Source organism: Salvelinus namaycush, chromosome 1, assembly GCF_016432855.1.
Source record: "Salvelinus namaycush isolate Seneca chromosome 1, SaNama_1.0, whole genome shotgun sequence".
In the NCBI taxonomy this organism is placed as follows: Eukaryota; Metazoa; Chordata; class Actinopteri; order Salmoniformes; family Salmonidae; genus Salvelinus; species Salvelinus namaycush.
Genome location: NC_052307.1, coordinates 78,024,225 through 78,044,224, shown reverse-complemented (window position 1 = coordinate 78,044,224; position 20,000 = coordinate 78,024,225). Strand labels below are relative to the sequence as shown.

General features: G+C 48.6%; 1 protein-coding gene across 1 annotated transcript in view; it reads left to right on the top strand.

Annotated features, from left to right (window-relative positions):
• LOC120049524 (metallophosphoesterase MPPED2) overlaps positions 1 to 20,000 on the top strand; it is a 197,368-nt gene that overhangs the window by 102,337 nt on the left and 75,031 nt on the right. The gene's annotated exons all lie outside the window — the stretch shown is intronic.

Genomic DNA, 20,000 nt, shown 5'->3' with positions numbered 1-20,000 from the left:
AGAGCATACAGCAGGTTATCTTCCCTCATTCTCCTCTGTCCCCTCCCTATAGAGCATACAGCAGGTTATCTTCCCTCATTCTCCTCTGTCCCCTCCCTATAGAACATACAGCAGGTTATCTTCCCTCATTCTCCTCTGTCCCCTCCCTGTAGAGCATACAGCAGGTTATCTTCCCTCATTCTCCTCTGTCCCCTCCCTATAGAACATACAGCAGGTTATCTTCCCTCATTCTCCTCTGTCCCCTCCCTATAGAACATACAGCAGGTTATCTTCCCTCATTCTCCTCTGTCCCCTCCCTATAGAACATACAGCAGGTTATCTTCCCTCATTCTCCTCTGTCCCCTCCCTATAGAACATACACCAGGTTATCTTCCCTCATTCTCCTCTGTCCCCTCCCTATAGAGCATACAGCAGGTTATCTTCCCTCATTCTCCTCTGTCCCCTCCCTATAGAACATACAGCAGGTTATCTTCACTCATTCTCCTCTGTCCCCTCCCTATAGAACATACAGCAGGTTATCTTCCCTCATTCTCCTCTGTCCCCTCCCTATAGAGCATACAGCAGGTTATCTTCCCTCATTCTCCTCTGTCCCCTCCCTATAGAGCATACAGCAGGTTATCTTCCCTCATTCTCCTCTGTCCCCTCCCTATAGAACATACAGCAGGTTATCTTCCCTCATTCTCCTCTGTCCCCTCCCTATAGAGCATACAGCAGGTTATCTTCCCTCATTCTCCTCTGTCCCCTCCCTGTAGAGCATACAGCAGGTTATCTTCCCTCATTCTCCTCTGTCCCCTCCCTATAGAACATACAGCAGGTTATCTTCCCTCATTCTCCTCTGTCCCCTCCCTATAGAGCATACAGCAGGTTATCTTCCCTCATTCTCCTCTGTCCCCTCCCTGTAGAGCATACAGCAGGTTATCTTCCCTCATTCTCCTCTGTCCCCTCCCTATAGAGTATACAGCAGGTTATCTTCCCTCATTCTCCTCTGTCCCCTCCCTATAGAACATACAGCAGGTTATCTTCCCTCATTCTCCTCTGTCCCCTCCCTATAGAGCATACACCAGGTTATCTTCCCTCATTCTCCTCTGTCCCCTCCCTATAGAGCATACAGCAGGTTATCTTCCCTCATTCTCCTCTGTCCCCTCCCTATAGAGTATACAGCAGGTTATCTTCCCTCATTCTCCTCTGTCCCCTCCCTATAGAACATACAGCAGGTTATCTTCCCTCATTCTCCTCTGTCCCCTCCCTATAGAACATACACCAGGTTATCTTCCCTCATTCTCCTCTGTCCCCTCCCTATAGAGCATACAGCAGGTTATCTTCCCTCATTCTCCTCTGTCCCCTCCCTATAGAGCATACAGCAGGTTATTTTCCCTCATTCTCCTCTGTCCCCTCCCTATAGAACATACAGCAGGTTATCTTCCCTCATTCTCCTCTGTCCCCTCCCTATAGAACATACAGCAGGTTATCTTCCCTCATTCTCCTCTGTCCCCTCCCTATAGAGCATACAGCAGGTTATCTTCCCTCATTCTCCTCTGTCCCCTCCCTATAGAGCATACAGCAGGTTATCTTCCCTCATTCTCCTCTGTCCCCTCCCTATAGAACATACAGCAGGTTATCTTCCCTCATTCTCCTCTGTCCCCTCCCTATAGAGCATACAGCAGGTTATCTTCCCTCATTCTCCTCTGTCCCCTCCCTATAGAGCATACAGCAGGTTATCTTCCCTCATTCTCCTCTGTCCCCTCCCTATAGAACATACAGCAGGTTATTTTCCCTCATTCTCCTCTGTCCCCTCCCTATAGAGCATACAGCAGGTTATCTTCCCTCATTCTCCTCTGTCCCCTCCCTATAGAAGCATACAGCAGGTTATCTTCCCTCATTCTCCTCTGTCCCCTCCCTATAGAGCATACAGCAGGTTATCTTCCCTCATTCTCCTCTGTCCCCTCCCTATAGAGCATACAGCAGGTTATCTTCCCTCATTCTCCTCTGTCCCCTCCCTATAGAGCATACAGCAGGTTATTTTCCCTCATTCTCCTCTGTCCCCTCCCTATAGAGCATACAGCAGGTTATCTTCCCTCATTCTCCTCTGTCCCCTCCCTATAGAACATACAGCAGGTTATCTTCCCTCATTCTCCTCTGTCCCCTCCCTATAGAGCATACAGCAGGTTATCTTCCCTCATTCTCCTCTGTCCCCTCCCTATAGAGCATACAGCAGGTTATCTTCCCTCATTCTCCTCTGTCCCCTCCCTATAGAGCATACAGCAGGTTATCTTCCCTCATTCTCCTCTGTCCCCTCCCTATAGAGCATACAGCAGGTTATCTTCCCTCATTCTCCTCTGTCCCCTCCCTGTAGAGCATACAGCAGGTTATATTCCCTCATTCTCCTCTGTCCCCTCCCTATAGAACATACAGCAGGTTATCTTCCCTCATTCTCCTCTGTCCCCTCCCTGTAGAGCATACAGCAGGTTATCTTCCCTCATTCTCCTCTGTCCCCTCCCTATAGAGCATACAGCAAGTTATCTTCCCTCATTCTCCTCTGTCCCCTCCCTATAGAACATACAGCAGGTTATCTTCCCTCATTCTCCTCTGTCCCCTCCCTATAGAACATACAGCAGGTTATCTTCCCTCATTCTCCTCTGTCCCCTCCCTATAGAGCATACAGCAGGTTATCTTCCCTCATTCTCCTCTGTCCCCTCCCTATAGAGCATACAGCAGGTTATCTTCCCTCATTCTCCTCTGTCCCCTCCCTATAGAGCATACAGCAGGTTATCTTCCCTCATTCTCCTCTGTCCCCTCCCTATAGAACATACAGCAGGTTATCTTCCCTCATTCTCCTCTGTCCCCTCCCTATAGAACATACAGCAGGTTATCTTCCCTCATTCTCCTCTGTCCCCTCCCTATAGAACATACAGCAGGTGATCTTCCCTCATTCTCCTCTGTCCCCTCCCTATAGAGCATACAGCAGGTTATCTTCCCTCATTCTCCTCTGTCCCCTCCCTATAGAGCATACAGCAGGTTATCTTCCCTCATTCTCCTCTGTCCCCTCCCTATAGAACATACAGCAGGTTATCTTCCCTCATTCTCCTCTGTCCCCTCCCTATAGAGCATACAGCAGGTTATCTTCCCTCATTCTCCTCTGTCCCCTCCCTATAGAACATACAGCAGGTTATCTTCCCTCATTCTCCTCTGTCCCCTCCCTATAGAGTATACAGCAGGTTATCTTCCCTCATTCTCCTCTGTCCCCTCCCTATAGAGCATACAGCAGGTTATCTTCCCTCATTCTCCTCTGTCCCCTCCCTATAGAACATACAGCAGGTTATCTTCCCTCATTCTCCTCTGTCCCCTCCCTATAGAGCAGTACAGCAGGTTATCTTCCCTCATTCTCCTCTGTCCCCTCCCTATAGAACATACAGCAGGTTATCTTCCCTCATTCTCCTCTGTCCCCTCCCTGTAGAGCATACAGCAGGTTATCTTCCCTCATTCTCCTCTGTCCCCTCCCTGTAGAGCATACAGCAGGTTATCTTCCCTCATTCTCCTCTGTCCCCTCCCTATAGAACATACAGCAGGTTATCTTCCCTCATTCTCCTCTGTCCCCTCCCTATAGAACATACAGCAGGTTATCTTCCCTCATTCTCCTCTGTCCCCTCCCTATAGAACATACAGCAGGTTATCTTCCCTCATTCTCCTCTGTCCCCTCCCTATAGAGCATACAGCAGGTTATCTTCCCTCATTCTCCTCTGTCCCCTCCCTATAGAGCATACAGCAGGTTATCTTCCCTCATTCTCCTCTGTCCCCTCCCTATAGAACATACAGCAGGTTATCTTCACTCATTCTCCTCTGTCCCCTCCCTATAGAGTATACAGCAGGTTATCTTCCCTCATTCTCCTCTGTCCCCTCCCTATAGAGCATACAGCAGGTTATCTTCACTCATTCTCCTCTGTCCCCTCCCTATAGAGCATACAGCAGGTTATCTTCCCTCATCCTCCTCTGTCCCCTCCCTATAGAACATACAGCAGGTTATCTTCCCTCATTCTCCTCTGTCCCCTCCCTATAGAGCATACAGCAGGTTATCTTCCCTCATTCTCCTCTGTCCCCTCCCTATAGAGCATACAGCAGGTTATCTTCCCTCATTCTCCTCTGTCCCCTCCCTGTAGAGCATACAGCAGGTTATCTTCCCTCATTCTCCTCTGTCCCCTCCCTATAGAGCATACAGCAGGTTATCTTCCCTCATTCTCCTCTGTCCCCTCCCTATAGAGACACAGGCTTTGTACTTTGGTCCTGCCAGCTCACAGAGAGGCTCCACTGACACGCTGGCTGCTCATCCCAACACACACTGCTCCTTTATGGGGTTCCTCAGGCTTAGATTACGCCTGTGTTTTGACATGGAGGTTAAGTGATACATGTGGTACTGGAACACTGTGTCAATAGACAGTAGTCAGGAGTGTGTGTGTGTGTGTGTGTGTGCGTGTGTGTGTGCGTGTGTGCGTGTGTGCGTGCGTGCGTGCGTGCGTGCGTGCGTGCGTGCGTGCGTGCGTGCGTGCGTGCATTTGCATTCGCATGTTGGTGGGGAGACAATGTGTACACGAGAGATAGGTGGCACACAGTGACAGTGTGTCAATAGATGTGTGTGTCTATGGGTGTCTGGGTACTGGTGAGGGGAGGCTCATAATAATGGCTGGAATGGAGTGGATGGAATGGAATGAAACACATTCCTGCGGCCTAGCGGCTCCCCTCTCTCCTCTGTGCAGGGACTTTCTCACAGGTTCTCTCTGATCTTTAAATAGGTAACCAGGTCACACCTCCGTCCTGTCGCTGGGCTATAATTAGCTGTTTAGCGGCTAGGCTAGGGAAGCAGTGGGTGCCAGAGGGGAGACGGATACGCCATTCCAGACATCACAGAAACAGCAGCAGGCCAGACAGGGAGGAAACCGAGGGGGAGAGAACCCAGGGCGAGCACATAGTCAATATATCTTGATGTCTTCTCTCACCTGCTCCCTCTTCCTCTTTCTCTCTCCATCTCTTTTTCTCTCTCTCTTTCTCTCTCTCTCTCTTCCTCTTTCTCTCGCTCATCTCTTTCTCTCTCTTTCTCTCTCTCTCGTTCTCTCTCTCCATCTCTTTTTCTCTCTTTCTCTTTCTCTCGTTCTCTCTCTCTTTCTCTCTCTCTCTCGTTCTTTCTCTCTCTCTCGTTTTCTCTCTCTCTTTCTCAGTGCATGCTGGGAGTGTTTTGTAGTTGAGAGGCTGGGTGAATGGCTCTGTCCTAACTTATTTTCTTGATTCTATCCTTGGTATTTATTATATTAAAGTTAGATGGTGGAGGCTTAACACACTGTTAGTTTAACGGTACCCACTGTTTTCGTTAAAGTTAGGTAGGAAGAGGACAGAGGTTTAGTTTCCCGGGGCGTGGAAGGTGTGGTGTGCACGATGGCTTCGCAGCCTAGCGCAGAGGAGACACTGTTGTTACGGCATGGATTCAGGTGTGTTCCTGAGAATGGAGTTAAGGTGGAGGAGGTTCTGCTCGCGGTCGGTGAACAGGTCGGAGCTGAATTCATACATTCCACATCTAGAATGAACAAAGCTGTGGTTGTGTTTATGAAAGGAGTGAATTTGGTGGGTAGGCTGATTGCTAGTGGAATATTTGTAAGGGATATGTTGATGCCGATGTCTTCTCTTTCGACTCTTTCGACCAGGGTAGTAGTTGATCATCTGCCTCCGTTTATTACGGATGTTCTAAAGAGTCAGGTTGGTAAGTTTGCTAGCGGTTGTTGTGTACTGTCAGCAGGTTTTCAGGCAGATGCCGTTTAGCACGTTGTTTCGTTACGGAGGCAAGTGTTTATGTTTCTGAACTACAATGAGCAACAGTTAAATGTGCATTTTAAAGTGAGGCATGGGGAGGGGCTCTACGCAGGGTTTGCCAGCACAGATAGTCTTCGGTGTTTTGAATGTGGGGATTTGGGGCATAAGAGCTTTGCGTGCCCACATAAAGGCCGTAGACAAGGTGAGAGTACAAGCGCCAGTGGGGGAAATTGAGGTCAACATGCAGGGGGCCATGAGACGCAGGCAGCAGAGGCTGGGCCTAGTCATGCTATAGAGGGTGGTGTGGATGAGGCTGGGCCTAGTCATGCTATAGAGGGTGGTGTGGATGAGGCTGGGCCTAGTCATGCTATAGAGGGTGGTGTGGATGAGGCTGGGCCTAGTCATGCTATAGAAGGTGGTGTGGATGAGGCTGGGTCTAGTCATGCTATAGAGGGTGGTGTGGATGAGGCTGGGCCTAGTCATGCTATAGAAGGTGGTGTGGATGAGGCTGGGTCTAGTCATGCTATAGAGGGTGGTGTGGATGAGGCTGGGCCTAGTCATGCTATAGAGGGTGGTGTGGATGAGGCTGGGCCTAGTCATGCTATAGAGGGTGGTGTGGATGAGGCTGGGCCTAGTCATGCTATAGAGGGTGGTGTGGATGAGGCTGGGCCTAGTCATGCTATAGAGGGTGGTGTGGATGAGGCTGGGCCTAGTCATGCTATAGAGGGTGGTGTGGATGAGGCTGGGCCTAGTCATGCTATAGAGGGTGGTGTAGCTGAGGCTGGATCTAGTCATGCTATAGAGGGTGGTGTGGATGAGGCTGGGCCTAGTCATGCTATAGAGGGTGGTGTGGATGAGGCTGGGCCTAGTCATGCTATAGAGGGTGGTGTGGATGAGGCTGGGCCTAGTCATGCTATAGAGGGTGGTGTGGATGAGGCTGGGCCTAGTCATGCTATAGAGGGTGGTGTGGATGAGGCTGGGCCTAGTCATGCTATAGAGGGTGGTGTGGATGAGGCTGGGCCTAGTCATGCTATAGAGGGTGGTGTGGATGAGGCTGGGCCTAGTCATGCTATAGAGGGTGGTGTAGCTGAGGCTGGGTCTAGTCATGCTATAGAGGGTGGTGTGGATGAGGCTGGGCCTAGTCATGCTATAGAGGGTGGTGTAGCTGAGGCTGGATCTAGTCATGCTATAGAGGGTGGTGTGGATGAGGCTGGGCCTAGTCATGCTATAGAGGGTGGTGTGGATGAGGCTGGGCCTAGTCATGCTATAGAGGGTGGTGTGGATGAGGCTGGGCCTAGTCATGCTATAGAGGGTGGTGTGGATGAGGCTGGGCCTAGTCATGCTATAGAGGGTGGTGTGGATGAGGCTGGGCCTAGTCATGCTATAGAGGGTGGTGTGGATGAGGCTGGGCCTAGTCATGCTATAGAAGGTGGTGTGGATGAGGCTGGGCCTAGTCATGCTATAGATGGTGGTGTGGATGAGGCTGGGCCTAGTCATGCTATAGAAGGTGGTATGGATGAGGCTGGGCCTAGTCATGCTATAGAGGGTGGTGTAGCTGAGGCTGGGCCTAGTCATGCTATAGAGGGTGGTGTGGATGAGGCTGGGCCTAGTCATGCTATAGAGGGTGGTGTGGATGAGGCTGGGCCTAGTCATGCTATAGAAGGTGGTGTGGATGAGGCTGGGTCTAGTCATGCTATAGAAGGTGGTGTGGATGAGGCTGGGTCTAGTCATGCTATAGAGGGTGGTGTGGATGAGGCTGGGTCTAGTCATGCTATAGAGGGTGGTGTAGCTGAGGCAGGGCCTAGTCTGGCTATGGATGGTGGTGTAGATGAGGCTGGGTCTAGTCAGGCTACAGATGGTGGTGTAGATGAGGCTGGGTCTAGTAATGCTACAGATGGTGGTGTAGATGAGGCTGGATCTAGTCATGCTACAGATGGTGGTGTAGATGAGGCTGGGTCTAGTCAGGCTACAGATGGTGGTGTAGATGAGGCTGGGTCTAGTAATGCTACAGATGGTGGTGTAGATGAGGCTGGGTCTAGTAATGCTACAGATGGTGGTGTAGATGAGGCTGGGTCTAGTCATGCTATGGATGGTGCTGTAGATGAGGCTGGATCTAGTCATGCTACAGATGGTGGTGTAGATGAGGCTGGGTCTAGTAATGCTACAGATGGTGGTGTAGATGAGGCTGGATCTAGTCATGCTACAGATGGTGGTGTAGATGAGGCTGGGTCTAGTCATGCTATGGATGGTGCTGTAGATGAGGCTGGGTCTAGTCATGCTACAGATGGTGGTGTAGATGAGGCTGGGTCTAGTCAGACTGCAGATGGTGGTGTAGATGAGGCTGGGTCTAATCAGACTGCAGATGGTGGTGTAGATGAGGCTGGGTCTAGTCAGACTGCAGATGGTGGTGTAGATGAGGCTGGGTCTAATCATGCTATGGATGGTGGTGTAGATGAGGCTGGGTCTAGTCATGCTATAGAGGGTGGTGTAGCTGAGGCTGGATCTAGTCATGCTATAGAGGGTGGTGTGGATGAGGCTGGGTCTAGTCAGGTTATGCTAGTGGATGAGGAGAGTATAGTGGGGAAGGGTAAGAGACTAGGGAGGGTGGAGGAGGGTGTCAGGCAGAAGAGGAAAAAGGGGGAGAAGAAAGGAGTTGGGAGGGGAGAGGCCGGTGTGGTCAAAGGCACCAAGGAACCTTTGCCTGGTGCTGTTGGGGGAGGCCCCGACCTGAGAAAAAGGGCAGGTGGTCAGGATGGGAGATGGAGATGAGGAGGCCTTATTTTCAGACTCCTCCTCAATGGGTCCAGAGCTGACAGCCAGTCAGGCAGAGGGGTCAAAGTATACGGTGAGGAAGCTGTCAAGGTTCCTAAATGAGGCTAAGGGGTAAAAAGTTAATCTTGAGTCTTTTTCTTGCAATCCGGGAAAGTTTGTAAGATCAGTACAACACGCTATGAAAAATGAGGGGAATGGTGTCATCTCACCCAGGAAGTGGGTCACAACCGTGCGTAAAGGTCTACCTTCAGACGCTGTTTAGATTAATAGTTTTTTTCTGTCACTGGAGCTTTTTGAGCTTTGCTATTGTTCTCTTTCTTTGCTGGCTTTTCTCCCACTTCTTATGGAAACTCTTTCGGTAGGCTCGCTTAATACAAATGGTGCCAGAGATTTGGGAAAGAGGAGGCTGGGTGTGTTGGGTGAATATGTAAAACCAAAAAAACTACAGGTGTTGTTTCTGCAGGAGACGAATAGCAATGTGGTGAATGAAATCGACTTCTATTTGGATGTCTTAGACAGGAACTCTCACAGGTAGCGCCTGAGGAGACGAAAGACAGAAATGGGGAGGAGCCTCATTCAGGCTCAGTGGGGGTGTTAAGGGACATCATTAATCAGTTTGACCTAGTGGATGTTTGGAGAACTAGACATCCCAACACAAGACAGTATACATGGGTGAAGGTCTTTGGGGCTAGGGTGAGTCCAGCCTGACTTGATCATTTTTACATGTCCAGGAATCAGAGCAATAGGCTGTTGGGCGCTACCATTCTCCCGGTGGGTTTTTCGGATCATCACATAACCATGGCTCGGCTGTCTATTTCACCAGGGCCTCGGCAGGAATCCTATTGGAAGTTTCATGTAAAGCTCTTACACAATGCCACTTTTTGCTCAGGTTTCCAGACTTTTTGGGAAAGGTGGGGGCAGCGAAGAGAGGAGTATGAGTCAATGGCGGGATGTGGAGAAAGTCCAAATTGGGCTTTTCTGTCAACAGTATACAGCTCTCTCATCCTCAGACGCTACGAGAGTATTGGTTGGAACTCCAGCGTAGTATTAGTGAGATGGAGGTAGAGATGATGGGGCAGGGCAATGTAGGCCTCCAGGCTAATTTAGCTGATTTACGTAGGGACCTGTGCAGGTTTTTCCTGGTTAAAGCAAAGGGAGAACTTGTAAGAGCTAGGTTCTCCATGCTCAAGGAGATGGATGCTCCCAGCTCCTTCTTCTTTGGTTTGGAAAGACAGAGCGGTGAAGCCAAAGGTATGCATTGTCTACGGCTGTCTGATGGGCAGGTGACCTCTGTGGAGGTTTATACTGAATTGTATAGGGCAGAACTGTGTAATCCTATGTGTGCTCAGGTCTTGTTTGCAGAACTCCCTAAGCTCTCTCTGGCACAGAGGCATGAAATGAGCATTCCTCTGTTGTCCCATGAACTAGCAGAGGCCGTAACCCAGATGTCCCTCGGCCGTACACCGGGGATCGATGGACTCCCAGTGGAGTTTTATAAACATTCTGGGGAATAATTGGACTGGACATCTTTTGCGTGAGTGCGTCAGGGTAGGAAAGTTGCCGATGAGCTGCTGTCGTGCGGCTCTGACTCTTCTTCCCAAAAAATGGGACTTGTGTGAACTTAGGAACTGGAGGCCTGTGGCATTGCTCTGTGCGGACTACAAGATATTTGCCAAGGTCCTCGCTAACAGATTGAAGTCCCATCTGGATTCTATTGTACACAAGGACCAGACACATTGTGTACCAGGACGCTCAATCACAGACTTTGTTCTTGTTCTTAATCAGGGACATGTTGGACTTGTCGAGAGGTTCTAATGTGAACTTTGGACTGGTCTCTTTGGATCAAGAGAAGGCTTTTGATAGAGTGGACCATGAGTATCTGTTTAATGTGATGTTTGGGGAAAGGTTTTTTGGCCTGTGTGAAGATGGTGTATGCTGGGGCGTCATGTATGGTCAAGTTGGGAGGGGGGCTCAGCAGGCCAGTCTGCGTGAGACGGGGCATTAGACAAGGATGCCCTCTATCGGGGCAGTTATATACACTAGCCATTGAGCCTTTTTTGAGCCTGCTACGCAGGTAACTGCAGGGAGTGTGCTGGACAGGGATGGGTGTGTTGACAGGCATAGCAGTGTCAGCGTATGCAGATTACGTTTCTGTGATGGTCAGGGATGGGCAGGATATGCAACTACTAGAGACTAGTCTGAAGTTGTACGAGGGAGCTTCGTCAGCTAAGGTGAACTGGGGCAAGTGCAAAGCTCTGTTATGTTGGGCATGGAGGGATAGGGCCCCTCTTCTGCTTCCAGGGGGTTTGCAGTGGGGTTGTGGCTTACAATTTTGGGGGTGTACCTGGGCTCGGAGAGGTGGGTCAGGAAGAACTGGGAGGGGCTGTCACAGGCAGTGGTGTCAAGACTGGCCAGGTGGAGGTGGCTCCTGTCCCAAGTGTCATATAGAGGAAGAATGCTGATAATCAACAACCTGGTGGCATCTTCCCTGTGGCATAAACTGGCTGGGGGTGGAGTTTACTGTCGGGATGTCGATAATGGGGTACAGGTATTCAAATAAGGAGGCCAAATGTGTGTTGTTGAATTTTCTTTCAAAGTTGTCTATTTGGCTAACAAGGAGGAACAGGGTCAAAGGTGGGGGATAACAAACCCTTTACTATAATTTAATGGGATGGTCTCTGCGCGCCTTAGGGTGGAATTTGAGTTGTATAAAATGATAAAACGTGCTGAGATATTTCAGGAGGTATGGTGTGTCGGGGGGCTGTCTGTACAGCTGGGGAAGATGGGTTGGAGATACGGTTGTAGAAGTGGTGAGGTTTGGGTTATTGTGATGTGTGGTGTTGTGTTGTATCGTGGAGCAAGGTGAGTATGAGGTACAGGGGATATTTGTTTTTTGTCTTAATAAGGGGGAGTGGGGGGGTTTAATGAAATGAGAATGTATCATTAAATAAAGACAAAAAGTCTCTCTCTCTCTCTCTCGTTCTTTCTCTCTGTTTTCTCTCTCTCTGGCTCTCTCCCACATTCTCTCACTCTCTCGTTCTCTCTTTCTCTGTCCTTCTCGCTCTTCCTCTTCCTCTATATATTCCTCAATATTTCTTCCCTGCCTTTCTTTACCTCTTTCTTTTTCCCATCTGTCTCTTTCCTTCTCTCTTTCTCCATCCCTGTTACGAGAGAAAGCCACTCCCCCTCCCTCCCTGGTGTGTGTTTACTGTGAGGGCTGCTAAGTGTCTGTTGTGACAGCTTGGGGTCATGTGAGAGGCAGAGGGGACAGCTTGGGGGTCTGGTGAGAGGCAGAGGGGACAGCTTGCCAACCCCCCCCCCCCACCTCTCTCGCCCCCCTCACCAGTGTCCGTGTGGCCTGAGGTCTGGCGTACAGCAGTCCTCTGTCCAGTGTGAGGTCTCACTTAGCTCCATACTGACCCCAACACTACACCACGTGGGTGACCTGGCTCCACACTGACCCCAACACTACACCACGTGGGTGACCTGGCTCCACACTGACCCCAACACTACACCACGTGGGTGACCTGGTGAAGTGGACAGCTAAGAGCGTTGCTCAGACAAGTGGGTTTCAGCCTTCTGGGTCCAGCATAGAATGACACCCTTTTATTCCTAATTTAAGTTCAGGGGTAAGGTGAAGGTTTGGGACGGGGCTAGTGGTTAAAATCACCTTTTTGACATTTTAAAAACACAACATAATAATGGCTATGGCCTAGACCAACACGGTACACCCCAACCTAACAGTACACTACACCCCAGCCTAACAGTACACTACACCCCAACCTAACTGTACACTACACCCCAACCTAACAGTACACTACACCCCAACCTAACAGTACACTACACCCCAACCTAACAGTACACTACACCCCAACCTAACAGTACACTACACCCCGACCTAACAGTACACTACACCCCGACCTAACAGTACACTACACCCCGACCTAACAGTACACTACACCCCGACCTAACAGTACACTACACCCCGACCTAACAGTACACTACACCCCGACCTAACAGTACACTACACCCCAACCTAACAGTACACTACACCCCAACCTAACAGTACACTACACCCCAACCTAACAGTACACTACACCCCAACCTAACAGTACACTACACCCCAACCTAACAGTACACTACACCCCAGCCTAACAGTACACTACACCCCAACCTAACAGTACACTACACCCCAACCTAACAGTACACTACACCCCAACCTAACAGTACACTACACCCCAACCTAACAGTACACTACACCCCAGCCTAACAGTACACTACAACCCAACCTAACAGTACTCTACACCCCAGCCTAACAGTACACTACACCCCAACCTAACAGTACACTACACCCCAGCCTAACAGTACACTACACCCCAACCTAACAGTACTCTACACCCCAGCCTAACAGTACACTACACCCCAACCTAACAGTACACTACACCCCAACCTAACAGTACACTACACCCCAACCTAACAGAACACTACACCCCAACCTAACAGTACACTACACCCCAACCTAACAGTACTCTACACCCCAGCCTAACAGTACACTACACCCCAACCTAACAGTACACTACACCCCAACCTAACAGTACACTACACCCCAACCTAACAGTACACTACACCCCAACCTAACAGTACACTACACCCCAACCTAACAGTACACTACACCCCAACCTAACAGTACACTACACCCCAACCTAACAGTACACTACACCCCAACCTAACAGTACACTACACCCCAACCTAACAGTACACTACACCCCAACCTAACAGTACACTACACCCCAACCTAACAGTACACTACACCCCAACCTAACAGTACACTACACCCCAACCTAACAGTACACTACACCCCAACCTAACAGTACACTACACCCCAGCCTAACAGTACACTACACCCCAGCCTAACAGTACACTACACCCCAACCTAACAGTACACTACACCCCAACAGTACACTACACCCCAACAGTACACTACACCCCAACCTAACAGTACACTACACCCCGACCTAACAGTACACTACACCCCAACATAACAGTACACTACACCCCAACCTAACAGTACACTACACCCCAACCTAACAGTACACTACACCCCAACCTAACAGTACACTACACCCCAACCTAACAGTACACTACACCCCAACCTAACAGTACACTACACCCCAACCTAACAGTACACTACACCCCAACCTAACAGTACACTACACCCCGACCTAACAGTACACTACACCCCGACCTAACCGTACACTACACCCCGACCTAACCGTACACTACACCCCGACCTAACAGTACACTACACCCCAGCCTAACAGTACACTACACCCCGGCCTAACAGTACACTACACCCCAACCTAACAGTACACTACACCCCAACCTAACAGTACACTACACCCCAACCTAACAGTACACTACACCCCAGCCTAACAGTACACTACACCCCAACCTAACAGTACACTACACCCCAACCCAACAGTACACTACACCCCCTACTGCTGCTGCTGCTATAGAGAACATAAATGTTTGGTTAGCTAGTGTTTAATACTCTCCTCTATGTTGACTGGTGTTTAATACTCTCCTCTATGTTGACTGGTGTTTAATACTCTCCTCTATGTTGACTGGTGTTTAATACTCTCCTCTATGTTGACTGGTGTTTAATACTCTCCTCTATGTTGACTGGTGTTTAATACTCTCCTCCATCTCTATGTTGACTGGTGTTTAATACTCTCCTCCATCTCTATGTTGATTGGTGTTTAATCCTCTCCTCCATCTCTATGTTGACTGGTGTTTAATACTCTCTTCTATGTTGACTGGTGTTTAATACTCTCCTCCATCTCTATGTTGACTGGTGTTTAATACTCTCCTCCATCTCTATGTTGACTGGTGTTTAATACTCTTCTCCATCTCTATGTTGATTGGTGTTTAATACTCTCCTCCATCTCTATGTTGACTGGTGTTTAATACTCTCCTCCATCTCTATGTTGACTGGTGTTTAATACTCTCCTCCATCTCTATGTTGACTGGTGTTTAATACTCTCCTCCATCTCTATGTTGATTGGTGTTTAATACTCTCCTCCATCTCTATGTTGACTGGTGTTTAATACTCTCCTCCATCTCTATGATTGGTGTTTAATACTCTCCTCTATGTTGACTGGTGTTTAATACTCTCCTCCATCTCTATGTTGATTGGTGTTTAATACTCTCCTCTATGTTGACTGGTGTTTAATACTCTCCTCCATCTCTATGTTGATTGGTGTTTAATACTCTCCTCTATGTTGACTGGTGTTTAATACTCTCCTCCATCTCTATGTTGACTGGTGTTTAATACTCTCCTCTATGTTGACTGGTGTTTAATACTCTCCTCCATCTCTATGTTGACTGGTGTTTAATACTCTCCTCCATCTCTATGTTGACTGGTGTTTAATACTCTCCTCTATGTTGACTGGTGTTTAATACTCTCCTCCATCTCTATGTTGACTGGTGTTTAATACTCTCCTCCATCTCTATGTTGACTGGTGTTTAATACTCTCCTCTATGTTGACTGGTGTTTAATACTCTCCTCCATCTCTATGTTGACTGGTGTTTAATACCCTCCCCCATCTCTATGTTGACTGGTGTTTAATACTCTCCTCCATCTCTATGTTGACTGGAGTTTAATACTCTCCTCCATCTCTATGTTGACTGGTGTTTAATACTCTCCTCCATCTCCATGTTGACTGGTGTTTAATACTCTCCTCCATCTCTATGTTGACTGGAGTTTAATACTCTCCTCTATGTTGACTGGTGTTTAATACTCTCATCTATGTTGACTGGTGTTTAATACTCTCCTCCATCTCTATGTTGACTGGTGTTTAATACTCTCCTCCATCTCTATGTTGACTGGAGTGTAATACTCTCCTCTATGTTGACTGGTGTTTAATACTCTCCTCCATCTCTATGTTGACTGGAGTTTAATACTCTCCTCCATCTCTATGTTGACTGGTGTTTAATACTCTCCTCCATCTCCATGTTGACTGGTGTTTAATACTCTCCTCTATGTTGACTGGTGTTTAATACTCTCCTCCATCTCTATGTTGACTGGTGTTTAATACTCTCCTCCATCTCTATGTTGACTGGTGTTTAATACTCTCCTCTATGTTGACTGGTGTTTAATACTCTCCTCCATCTCTATGTTGACTGGTGTTTAATACTCTCCTCTATGTTGACTGGTGTTTAATACTCTCCTCCATCTCTATGTTGACTGGTGTTTAATACTCTCCTCCATCTCTATGTTGACTGGTGTTTAATACCCTCCCCCATCTCTATGTTGACTGGTGTTTAATACTCTCCTCCATCTCTATGTTGACTGGAGTTTAATACTCTCCTCCATCTCTATGTTGACTGGTGTTTAATACTCTCCTCCATCTCCATGTTGACTGGTGTTTAATACTCTCCTCCATCTCTATGTTGACTGGTGTTTAATACTCTCATCTATGTTGACTGGTGTTTAATACTCTCCTCCATCTCTATGTTGACTGGAGTTTAATACTCTCCTCTATGTTGACTGGTGTTTAATACTCTCCTCCATCTCTATGTTGACTGGAGTTTAATACTCTCCTCCATCTCTATGTTGACTGGTGTTTAATACTCTCCTCCATCTCTATGTTGACTGGTGTTTAATACTCTCCTCTATGTTGACTGGTGTTTAATACTCTCCTCTATGTTGACTGGTGTTTAATACTCTCCTCTATGTTGACTGGTGTTTAATACTCTCCTCTATGTTGACTGGTGTTTAATACTCTCCTCTATGTTGACCAGCCAGACTATGAGAGAAAGCATTAAGCCATGACGGAGACGGAGAACAGGCTCCATACGAACAGATGCTTAGCAGAGCTGATACCTAAACCAGCTGCCCCCTGTGACCCAACTACACACACACACACACACACACACACACACACACACACACACACACACACACACACACTCATAGGGGACAGTTCAATCAGTCAATCATAGTTATTTATAAAGCCCCTTTTACATCAGCAGTTGTCACAAAGTGCTTCTACAGAAACCCCCTAGAAAGGCTGGAACCTAGGAAGAAACCTAGAGAGGAGCCAGTCCTCGTCTGGCTGTGCCGGGTGGAGATTATAAGAGTACGTGGCCATTAAGGCCAGATCGTTCTTCAAGATGTTCAAACGTTCATAGATGACCAGCAGGGTCAAATAATAATCACAGTGGTTGTAGAGGGTGCAACAGATCAGCACCTCAGGAATAAATGTCAGTTGGCTTTTCATAGCCGAGCATTCAGAGGTTGAGACAGAAGGTGAGGAAGAGAAAGGGAGGGAGAGGAAACAGCAGGTCCGGGACAAAGTAGCACGACCAGTGAACAGGTCAGGGTTCCCCCACAGCAGAAACTGGATCAGCAGCACGACCAGGTGGTCTGGGGACAGTCATCAGGCCAGGTAGCCCTGAGGCAGGGTCTTAGGGCTCAGGTCCCCCGGGAGGAGAGGGAGAGATGGGAGAATTAGAGGGAGCACACATAAGATCACACAGGACAAGACAGGATACATACATCAGACAGGGCAGACTGACCCTAGCCCCACGGTACATAGACAATTGCAGCATAGATACTGGAGACTGAGACAGGGGTCAGAGGACGCTGTGGCCCCGTTTGATAACACTCCCGGACAGGGCCAACCAGGCAGGATATAACCTCACCCCTGTGCAGACCTCTCAGCCCTGTGCAGACCCCTCAGCCCTGTGCAGACCCCTCAGCCCTGTGCAGACCCCTCACCCCTGTGCAGACCCCTCACCCCTGTGCAGACCCCTCACCCCTGTGCAGACCTCTCAGCCCTGTGCAGACCCCTCAGCCCTGTGCAGACCCCTCACCCCTGTGCAGACCCCTCACCCCTGTGCAGACCCCTCACCCCTGTGCAGACCTCTCAGCCCTGTGCAGACCCCTCAGCCCTGTGCAGACCCCTCACCCCTGTGCAGACCCCTCACCCCTGTGCAGACCCCTCAGCCCTGTGCAGACCCCTCAGCCCTGTGCAGACCCCTCACCCCTGTGCAGACCCCTCACCCCTGTGCAGACCCCTCAGCCCTGTGCAGACCCCTCAGCCCTGTGCAGACCCCTCAGCCCTGTGCAGACCCCTCACCCCTGTGCAGACCCCTCACCCCTGTGCAGACCCCTCACCCCAGCAGAGACAGAGCTGGGGGGTGTCTGCTACTGTTTAGGCTGCTGAAGGCTGTGCTCTGCCTCTTGGCTTGAAAGCAACACCCCACTGGACACAGACATCAATTCAACATCTATTCCACGTTGGTTCAACGTCATTTCATTGAAATGATGTGGAAACAGTGTTGATTCAACCAGTGTGTGCCCAGTGGGACATCTCTAGATGGGTAACGCTGCACAGTCTTCCACATTACTAGTGATGACAGTGGGACGTCTCTAGATGGGTAACGCTGCACAGTCTTCCACATTACTAGTGATGACAGTGGGACATCTCTAGATGGGTAACGCTGCACAGTCTTCCACATTACTAGTGATGACAGTGGGACATCTCTAGATGGGTAACGCTGCACAGTCTTCCACATTACTAGTGATGACAGTGGGACATCTCTAGATGGGTAACGCTGCACAGTCTTCCACATTACTAGTGATGACAGTGGGACATCTCTAGATGGGTAATGCTGCACAGTCTTCCACATTACTAGTGATGACAGTGGGACGTCTCTAGATGGGTAACGCTGCACAGTCTTCCACATTACTAGTGATGACAGTGGAACATCTCTAGATGGGTAATGCTGCACAGTCTTCCACATTACTAGTGATGACAGTGGGACATCTCTAGATGGGTAACGCTGCACAGTCTTCCACATTACTAGTGATGACAGTGGGACATCTCTAGATGGGTAACGCTGCGCAGTCTTCCACATTACTAGTGATGACAGTGGGACATCTCTAGATGGGTAACGCTGCACAGTCTTCCACATTACTAGTGATGACAGTGGGACATCTCTAGATGGGTAACGCTGCACAGTCTTCCACATTACTAGTGATGACAGTGGGACATCTCTAGATGGGTAACGCTGCACAGTCTTCCACATTACTAGTGATGACAGTGGGACATCTCTAGATGGGTAACGCTGCACAGTCTTCCACATTACTAGTGATGACAGTGGGACGTCTCTAGATGGGTAACGCTGCACAGTCTTCCACATTACTAGTGATGACAGTGGGACGTCTCTAGATGGGTAACGCTGCACAGTCTTCCACATTACTAGTGATGACAGTGGGACGTCTCTAGATGGGTAACGCTGCACAGTCTTCCACATTACTAGTGATGACAGTGGAACATCTCTAGATGGGTAATGCTGCACAGTCTTCCACATTACTAGTGATGACAGTGTGACATCTCTAGATGGGTAACGCTGCACAGTCTTCCACATTACTAGTGATGACAGTGGGACATCTCTAGATGGGTAACTGTTATGGGATTTTTGTGTTTAATGACTAAAATATGTATACATTTGACTTAGAATTATAACTCATAAATGTTGAATGTTATGTGTTCCTTGTTAGAAAGAATGGGTTTATCTTCAGACAGGCTAGAATGATGTCTCTACCCAGGGAGGGGAAAGACCTTGAGTTGGTTGTAGATAGTTTAACAGGTGGCAGACAGTAATGAGAACTCGAACTGTATTGCCATTGTATCCGAGAGGAGGTTGGACATTAAAACCTATGACATCATCTTTATTATATAACCTGATGTAAAATGTATTATGATCAGTACTCTCGAGAATAAACGCTATTGATTGATTGATTTTAAGACTGGTATCTGTCCATTTTATGCTGATAATTATCTTACAAATTCTTATTTATGGGCAGAGTGTTTTAATTGAATTGGTTAATAAACAGGAATCAAAATTCCTTTAACAGTAACGCTGCACAGTCTTCCACATTACTAGTGATGACAGTGGGACATCTCTAGATGGGTAACGCTGCACAGTCTTCCACATTACTAGTGATGACAGTGGGACATCTCTAGATGGGTAACGCTGCACAGTCTTCCACATTACTAGTGATGACAGTGGGACATCTCTAGATGGGTAACGCTGCACAGTCTTCCACATTACTAGTGATGTCAGTGGGACATCTCCAGATGGGTAACGCTGCACAGTCTTCCACATTACTAGTGATGACAGTGGGACGTCTCTAGATGGGTAACGCTGCACAGTCTTCCACATTACTAGTGATGACAGTGGGATATCTCTAGATGGGTAACGCTGCACAGTCTTCCACATTACTAGTGATGACAGTGGGACATCTCTAGATGGGTAACGCTGCACAGTCTTCCACATTACTAGTGATGACAGTGGGACATCTCTAGATGGGTAACGCTGCACAGTCTTCCACATTACTAGTGATGACAGTGGGACATCTCTAG